Source organism: Prionailurus viverrinus, chromosome C1 (assembly GCF_022837055.1).
Source record: "Prionailurus viverrinus isolate Anna chromosome C1, UM_Priviv_1.0, whole genome shotgun sequence".
In the NCBI taxonomy this organism is placed as follows: domain Eukaryota; kingdom Metazoa; phylum Chordata; class Mammalia; order Carnivora; family Felidae; genus Prionailurus; species Prionailurus viverrinus.
In genome coordinates this window covers 30,871,368-30,880,983 of record NC_062568.1, presented here as the reverse complement: position 1 = coordinate 30,880,983, position 9,616 = coordinate 30,871,368, and positions in this window count along the sequence as shown.

Below are 9,616 nucleotides of genomic sequence, written 5' to 3'. Positions count from 1 at the left end.
TTACACAAGGGGTGTGGGCGTCTTCTGGCTTTCATTTGTTTTCAGTGTGTTTATGTAGCTTAATTGTCTCATCAGGCACTTTCCCAACATAATTATGCTTTTTAACAAATGGTGTTTATGGCAACCCCTAACAGTGCAAAAGAAAGGATTAGTTTCATCCTCTCATTCCACATTTTGATTCCCTGTGGACAGTTAAATCACACAAAGATGGTGTTAGAAAAATCTACCTTCACAGCAAAAGCTGAAATTAGCGGCCACCGGAATTTTGGAGAGCAGTCAAGCTTGTTAGTGAAAAGGGTAAGTGTTTCTCTGCCTCTTCCACTTACAAAGTAACCCAGAGCAACCCCGCAAACACTCTGTGGTTTGGGAGACGGCGCTCCTAGTGCGCCCATCCCTCCAATCCCAGCTCGATTACTTCCGTCCATAAACCAAAAACCGGCCTTCCCCCCCCCGGGGGAGGAACCAGCAGGGCCAGCGCGGAGTGGAGCAGTTCGCGACAGACAGTTCCGCCAGATCACCTGCCTCTTGCGTACGCACCACCGCTCGCGCTGTTAGGGCTGCAAAAAGGCTCCCCGAGGGGGCGGTAGCGCGTGCTCGGGTTGGAACCCGCCGCTGGGTCTCCCTGCATGGCCCCGCCCCGGTTCCGGTGTGAAGTGGCTCAGGGCCACGTGGGCCGAAGGCTAACCCGAGGGACTGGGCGCGGGCCTTGGGGCACTCCCTCGCCGCCCCGCGATCGGCTTCCACGGGCCGCGAGGCCCGGGAGCGAAGGACGGCCGGCGGCGGGGCTGCCCCGGATCCGGCTCTCGAGCAGCGCCCGCGCCTCCGCGTCGGGGAGAGAACCGACCTGCGCGCGCGGAGGGGTGGCGGAGTAGCACGGCGCCGAGCTGGGGTCACCCCGCCGCAGCGACGCGCAGCTTACGCCGCCGGCCCCGCCCCCCACCCGGGCGTCCAGCTCGCGCTCCATCCCGCTGCACACCTCCGGGAGCAGGCTCTGCTGGTCGCTGTCTGACCTACACTCCGCGGGGCCCCGCACCCACCGCGTGCCGGCGGCCCGGAAGCCTTAACGTTCAGCGTGGAATTGCCTTCTCACCCCTCTGCTTTACCTTGGGATTCTCCACAATTGTCTCTTGTAAATGAATGACTTTTTTTAAAGGGCATTAGAATCTAATGATGAGGTCATTACCCATTGATCATACACCAGCAGGGGGCTCTTTGGCGTACATGCAAACGCACCCTTGCAGTAAAGTCTCTGCTGAGAAATGTTGCCCGGGAGCGCTTGTGAGTAGGCAAGCGCCGGAACCACCCCAGGACAAAAGCAGTACTAATACCTGCCCACGTACTTATGAGCTACATGAACCGGGCATTAATAATTATTTCTCTTTTTTCTAGGCCAGTGAACCTTGAGAACACATTTACAAAAAATTAGGACCTGTTTTGTTTTTGTTTTTGTTTTTGTTTTGATATATATAGCAAGGATTAAATGTTACCACTTTGATCTGGTTTCGTTCCTGAAGTGAAGTAATCACTAAATAACTACTTTGACAGAATAAATTAATTTTTAAATCTATTTTTTATTTTCTAATTATACTTTTTAAATACAGATTTGAGGAAATTAACATTTATGTGGACATTTGGTTTCTAGCCTAATGTGGCATAAAAATAAGTAACATAATGAGTGTTAAAAAAAATCAGGTTCATGATGCTTCTCACATCATCATCATTGTACTTAGATGTCACAACAGTATTATGTGCGATTGTGTCAGATCCAGCCTTCTCCATCTCGGAGTGTTGGCAGGTAGGAGGGCTGTTGGCAAGAGGAGGGGTGTTAACCTCAGGATCCTGGATCCATTCCAAGGCTGGTAATTACATTCTGCCAGCCAAAATTCATCCCATAATTTTAATTGGATAAATCCTTTCTGGCCTAAGCTACTGCTATGCCTGTCAAACTGTTGCCACATTTCACCCCAGAGGTGTCTGTGTTTTAGTTGCAAGAATGAGTCCCTTTGAGGTTGGCTTATCAATTTAAATCCTCAAAGTGCTTTGGGATCCTATGGAATTAAATATATATTTAGGTATTTTTTTTCTACTGAATCTGCAACAGACATGCATAAGATAGACATATACCCATGTTAATGCCCAAAAACCAATACCCATCTAATGTCAACAGATAATTTCAAAATACTTTAACTAGATTGATGTCCCTAACTTTCTCTTTTCTTCTTTTGAGAGCTTTTATTGCCCATAGCATTAGCTTCCAATTAACGGTGGTGTAACCAACCTTTCCTTCCAAGGAGAACAACGGAACTAAAGGCCCTGTATCTCACCTTTCCAAACAATTCTGTGGTGAGACTACTTGCTACAATGGAAGATAAAGTAACATTACATCTAGGCTTATCTGTCCCTTCAGAGAAAACAGTGTGACACCTAGGGGCTTCATGGGTCTAGCTGTAACAGCTGCCAGACCTAAACCTTCTTCCCCACATTTCCTAATCCTCTCATGAGAATATCTTTCCCCTGACAGGACTGCTGGGGCATTAAGTAAGATAACATTTCTGAAAGCATCAACACCCAGCAGTTACTCAGTAAACCTTAATCCCTTTCTCCACTAGACTGAGGTCAGACACAGGAGAGAAGGCAGGGTCCCAAGTTCTTTGTGGAGGAGGGCAGGGTCTGCCTCTGCTTGAGGACTGTAAACACAGAAAAGACAAAGAGAAAGATGCCAGCAAGTCTGATGAAAAGTTCGGCAGTAAGATCGAAAGTCTTATTTTGTTCTCTTCAAGGATAGAAAAGTACCCTTGGTGTTCGTTTAGCTCAACCACATGTAATCCTGCCTTTTTCATTGTTTGAAAGAGCTTTATGTCACAGGTACTATGTATGGGCATCAAACCTCTCATTATTTAACTTAGCATGCTTGGAGGAGTTTGGGGGTGAATACTTTTTGGGTGAATGTGTTATTCTGATTCCTTGTTTTTCCTACTAAGTCCACGTTCAGAGCATTTGTTCCTTTGCTCATATGGTTTCTGTCCAAAAACAAATAAGCACTGGAAAAGAGCACAGCTAAAAGTCCCAGTTTCAGTTCTATCTGTGATACCTGTTTCCTAATACTCCCACCGGGCCCTTGTAAGACAAAATAATTTTCTGTACCCTTCATTTTTACAAACAAGGAGAGGTCAGTTCTTGCAGAAGCTGTCCATGGCCCGTGAGGGCTCAGGTGGGTAAAAGGGGGAGGTTGTGCTCTAGTTTGGGTCCACAGAGCTGCTGGAACCTGACTCAGGCACTTACTCGAGCAAGTCTGGGATTGGGGTGAATGAGTGAGGCATTTACCTCTAGTGCAAAATTTAAGTGGGTGCCAAAACACTTGGTAATGCAGTGTCTTAAAAAGTCAAAACTAATGCAAAATAAGAAATCCATGGTGAACAAAATAGCAACATTTTAAGTAAAGACAGAATCCTACCCTGTACTTGTCCAACTTGGTCTCCCTCACCTCACCCTGATCCCTGCCCTGTGGTTGTGTTCCCCTTGGTACAGCCTGTTCCTGATTGTAGGGTTAAGAGGAAATGGCACCACTTTGCCCTGCCTGCATCCTCTCTTTGTGTCCCCAAAATGGGCAACAAAACCAGAAATGTCAAGGGTAGAAATTTCCCAGCCAGTGGTTATATATTATTTATAGTCTGTTCAAGAGTTTTCTAGTCCTCCATATATAGGATAGTTGGCCAACTTATCTCAAGAGAAGGCAGACCTTTATTAGAACAAGCAAAAGAATCAACTCTACTAAATACATTTCCCTACCTATATACATTCCCTACCTTATACATTTCAAAATATGGTAATTAGAAAGTTTCCTATTGGGAAATAATAACTTTGAAATAATGTTTTAAATAACATTTTAAATAATGCTATGAGTCTCTTTCATATCTTCGTATTCCAGCATTTATCCTGTTCAGGAAAATGTGATAATTTCGCTTAGACAGAAATCTAATTCCTAATGCAATGTTTTTTCTTTGAAGATTTTACTTTCACCCTATTTTTTCTACTTTATCATTCTGCCTTCTTCATGGAACATGAAAATATTTTATTTCTTCTCTGATATAAATGTCCTTTGGTAAATGAAAAATTTTAACAAGTGACTTTAGTTATCATTCTAGGACAAGTTAAATGCAGAAGTGGTTTTAATTCCTTGTATTAAACAATTTGAATCGTGATATTATGAAATATGTGTTCTATTAGTCATTTTCTAAAAGAGCAAATGGGTTTCACTGCTGCCATTTTTAGTTTGTAGTGGGGGAAGCTATGCTATTAATTTATTTAAAACGAATATAATGAGCTTAATGTCCACAAAGAAGTTATAACAACTAACAGAAATAACTCCATTGCCCATATACTGCTGCCTTAATTATGGGAAATGATCTCCAGCCATTTTTGTCTTAATGAAGGAGGAAAAAAAGCCCACAGGATTTCCAGAATTAACCTTTTTTCACCTACATTTTTGGGAAATGTCTTTCCCTTTACATAACATGCACTCGGTTGGCTAAATTTGCCATAAAAGACCAGTAGACTGGAATGTAAGCATAGTTATTAGCTTAAAGTGGAATCACTTGTTATGCATTCTATTCATTCATACTAGGAATATCTCATGTAACTAGCCAAAAATTAAAAGTCTATGACCTATCCACCCCTTAATTCATTCTTTGCCTTTTTATACCAGGTACACCATGTTTTATACCATGTATACCTTTTTATTCCGTGTGGTCATTCAGTTGTGCACTCCTTTATTATGGAACCTAGGCACTGAATGCAATGAAGTGTCTCCTAGAGCCTCTCTCCAAAGCTGTTTTTTATAGCCATTAGTCATATTGCAGATGAAAAGCAATTCCTAAAATAGCCTTGGAATTTTTGCTGAAAATTTGTTTTAACTTATGGGGGCTACATTAGAATTATTTCTAAAACTATAATTCACAAAATGTATCTTATTATATCCAGAAAAAAAAATGCTGGGAATATTTAGAAACATTTTCCCCTAAGTAACATGAATTTTTGTTGTGTCATGAGGTTTTGTCAATAAATATTTACTTTAAAATGCCAACCACTAGGTGATGACTGCCAATTTTCATTAAGAAAGATAATACATCTGTAATGCCTGGGTGGCTCAGTCGGTTAAGCATCTGACTTTGGCTCAGGTCATGATCTTGTGGTTTGTGAGTTTGAGCCCTGCGTCCGGTTCAGTGCTGAGCACTCAGAGCCTGGAGCCTGCTTTGGATTCTGTGTCTCCCTCTCTGTCTGCCCCTCCCTTACTCATGCTCTGTCTCTCCCTCTCTCAAAAATAAATAAACATTTTCAAAAATTAAGGAAAAAAAAAAAAGAAAGATAATATATCTTGTGATAATCCCAGTAGTGGCCAGTCACTCCGTGCAATTGTAGACAATTCTCTATTATTGTTGTATATGCAAGAGAATGTCAACTCTTACTGACACCAAAAAAGCAACCTCCTCTATGCACAGGAATCAGAGACCTGAACAGAAGCTTCTGTGAATGCATGTGATGTCTGCATTTCCTAATTCACATGTGTGTTCAGAGTCATTCCTTGCTTTAAAACAAAAACAAAAACAAAAACAAAAACAAAAACAAAAACAAAAACAAAAAAAAGCCCTTCTAGAGAGAACCACTTCTGCTCTTGGTCAGATCTCTAAGCTCCGCCTATGCAAGACATTCAAACTGAAGGTTCAAATGAAGTTTTTCCTGCTGGTTTGTTTTTTATTGTATATCTCAGGGTTTGAAGGGATTAACTTTTAAATGTATTTTTCCTTAAGTAGCAAATGGCTAATTTCTTAAGAAGAGGTGAGCAAGATTAATTTTTGGGTGCTGTTGTTTTTAATGTTTTCTTTATCCAACCTTGTGCCTCTCAGTTATTATGCACCTCTTTTAGCTTGAAGTTCTATGTTTTTTGGAAGGGATTAGAAAATATAAACTCATAGAAGTTCAGGTCAGAAAAGCCCTTAGAAATCATCTGGCACTTCCTCATAACCTTTGTTCAAATGATGTCTGGCCTGGAACAGAGATAACAGACATGGAAGCAGAGCTTGTGATGAAGCACAAGGTTGGGGTGGGCATTACCAGTCACCTTCACTCTTTGCCCCCATCACTGCTTCTTCCATGGCCACTCTTTGAACCCTAAGTTGCCTTGGGAAACCACCAGTTAGTTCAACCACTTTTCTGGGGCCTGAAATCCTTTTTATAGCAGCATGCAAAGATCTCATCTTTGGAGATTAACTCTCTCTTGAAACAAGTCTGTGATGCTGTCTCAAAACATGAGTGCTGTGGAAAATTCACACTTTAAATTATTGGGTTTTATTTATTTTCTTTTTTAATGTTTATTTATTTTTGAGAGAAGGAGAGAGAAGGGGCAGAGAGAGAAGGAGACACAGAATCCAAAGCAGGCTCCAGGGTCTGATCTGTCAGCACAGAGCCCAACACGGGGCTTGAACTCACGAACTGCAAGATCATGACCTGAGCGGAAGTTGGACGCTTAACCAACTGAGCCACCCAGCCGCCCCTGAATTATTGGGTTTTAATAATAATTTCTGTGGAGGGGAATAAGTATGAATGGATATTCAAATCTGAAATGATCCATCAAAGGTTTTTATTCATATTCAAGAAAATATGATACAGAAACTGCAAGGATCACTATTTGGGGGAAGGAGAGAAAAGGATTCAAAGAGACGCAATCAGACCGATATAGTGAGACAACAGGCAAGGATGGAAGGGGCTTAGTTCCTGCATCCCTACCCAGTTCAGAAGACTGTAACACAGCCCCGCCTTTCCCAGGGCCTCTGTCACCTTTAACATCAGGGTTTTCATTTCTGTTTGGGGTACAATGATGGCAGTGTTTCTCATAGGAGAGTTCTATTTAGATATAGGGCCCATTTTTCTTTTCTGTATTCCCCAGCCATTTTTTTTTCCTTTTATCTCATCATATGTCATTTGATCTATGGACTTAACATTCTGAACTTGACTGCAGTGGGGTTTCAGCCACCTATATTTTAAAGCTGAATTTCAATTACAAATATAAAAATATTAAATGAGAGATATATCATGAAAATACATTTTATAAATCATACTCAAATTATATCAAATATTCAGTTGATAACTACTAATTTTACTCAAGTGAAATTCAAGCAATTATTAATCTTTAGGTTCTCTTCACTTACCAATGTATGACATAAAAGACTTCAAAGTTTTATTTCCCTAAAACACTCATATTTTTAAAGTAATTATTCAGATTATAAAACACATGGTAAATTACTTAGATCTAATTAGATTATCTAAAACTTATTGATAAAAGGGCCACCTGGGTGGCTCAGTTGGTTAAGCATCCAACTCTTGGTTTCTGCTTAGGTCATGATCTCGTGGTTTTGTGAGTTCAAGCCCCACCCTGGTCTCTGTGCTGGCAGCTTGGAGCCTGCTTGGGATTCTCTCTCTCCCTTTCTGCTCCTCCCCCACCTGTGCTGTCTCTGTCTCTCTCAAAATAAATAAGTAAACTTTAAAATTTTTTAAAATAAGTAAAACTTATTGATAAAAGTAGAAAAGGTTAAGGAAAAAATATTTTTAAAAATTTATCCCAGGTACAACCAAAAGTAATAATTGACATAGGAATTAACCAATTGGGGACTCTATTCTACAGAATAACTTGATCTTCTCAAGTATATCCACCCTTAAAACAAACACCAAATATATTAATGGGAATATCTTATATTTTGTTCATTATAATGAAAGAAAATATATGTGAGAACACAACTTTTGTGTATAAAGATATTTTCTTTATAGATATTGCAATTTTAATTGATAGTTATAATATCAATCTAAGAATATACAGCATTTAACATATCTAACGGACTGTCTTTATAATTACAAAACATAGTTTTAAAGCTAAAGGCCATCTGAAAGGTATCTCATCAAACACTTTAAGGGTGTGAAACCCAGGCCCTAAAGAGGTAAAGGGACCACTACATGTTTAATATCACTCTTCTGTTTTAAGTTTTGGTACCTGGAGGATGAAATCCAAGGCCCTTCTCAGTGGGACCCCATTCTACCTTTTTAAAAGTTTCACCTTTCCTTTTCCCAACCTCCCTCCTCACTCTAATCTCCTGCCACAGCAGCATATGGCTCACCAAACACACTTTGGACTACTGTATATCTCTGGCTTAGCTTGTGCTTTGCTCAAAATTTCATTCTACGACCACCCTTCACCCACCCAGTAAACAACTTCCACCCTTGTGAAGACTTCCTGAATTCTGCCCTCTTCTCCAGTGTTCATCATACTCTACTATTCTCAGAATATCCTACATTTAACACTGAAACACTGATCACATATTGCTATATTATTTCATAAGTGTCTTGCTCCCTCATAAGGTTGAACAGTAATAGTATAATTTTTGTCTTTTTAATCCCTAGACCTTAGTCTGGTCTTGAATCATAGTAGGCACTTTGTAAAAATTTGTTGAAGGGATGAATCCATACATGCAGAAGTCAATGAATATATGAATGAATTGATGAATGAACAGACAAACCAATGAAAGAGTGAACGAATAGGACAAGTTCCTCAACCTGGGCACTATTAATCTTGGGCAAGATAATTCTTTACTGTGGATAAATCTTTCCTGTGCATTGTAGGATACTCAGTGGCATCCCTGACCTCTACCTATAGATGCAAGTAGCAGTCCCACACCGATGTCGTGATAATCAAAAATGTCTCCAAGACATTGCTAAGTATTCCCCAGGGGTAAAATTGCCCTTGGTGGGGTATAGCTGAAATAGATGGAAGGCTGACTGGATGCAGCCATTCAGGTGGCGGGCAGAGATTAGAACTCTGGTCTCGAGACACCGGGGCGGATCAGTTGGTTAAGCATCCAACTTCGGCTCAGGTAATGATCTCATGGTCCATGAGTTTGAGCCCCGAGTTGGGCTCTGTGCTGATAGCTCAGAGCCTGGAGCCCGCTTTGGATTCTGTTTGGCTCTCTCTCTGCCCCTCCCCCACTCGTTTTTGTTTGCTCTCTCTCTCTCCCTCAAACATAAACATTAAAAAAAAAATGAAAAAAAAAGAACTCTTGTCTCTATTTCAGTCCAGTACTTTTTCCATTATGACAGCCCTGCTGAGATCCAAATTCAATTCTTAGTCTTCTCATAAGACATTTTATTTATTTATTTTTTTAACGTTTATTTATTTTTGAGACAGAGAGAGACAGAGCATGAAGGGGCGAGGGGCAGAGAGAGAAGGAGACACAGAATCGGAAGCAGGCTCCAGGCTCTGAGCCATCAGCCCAGAGCCCGACGCGGGGCTCGAACTCACAGACCGCGAGATCGTGACCTGAGCTGAAGTCGGACGCCCAACTGACTGCGCCACCCAGGCGCCCCTCATAAGACATTTTAAAACCTGAGACCAATAACAGAATTATAGAAGTATAATTTGGGGGACAAAGTATTAAAAAGCAACATTAGAAGTAAAGGTATGCCTTCCTTATATCAACTAATCTGGTTGACATTACTTTCTTTAAAATGGCATTTACTTGTAGTCAATATTATTAAATGGTACTTCTTTGGCCCTGCCTAAAAGTTGCTCCTA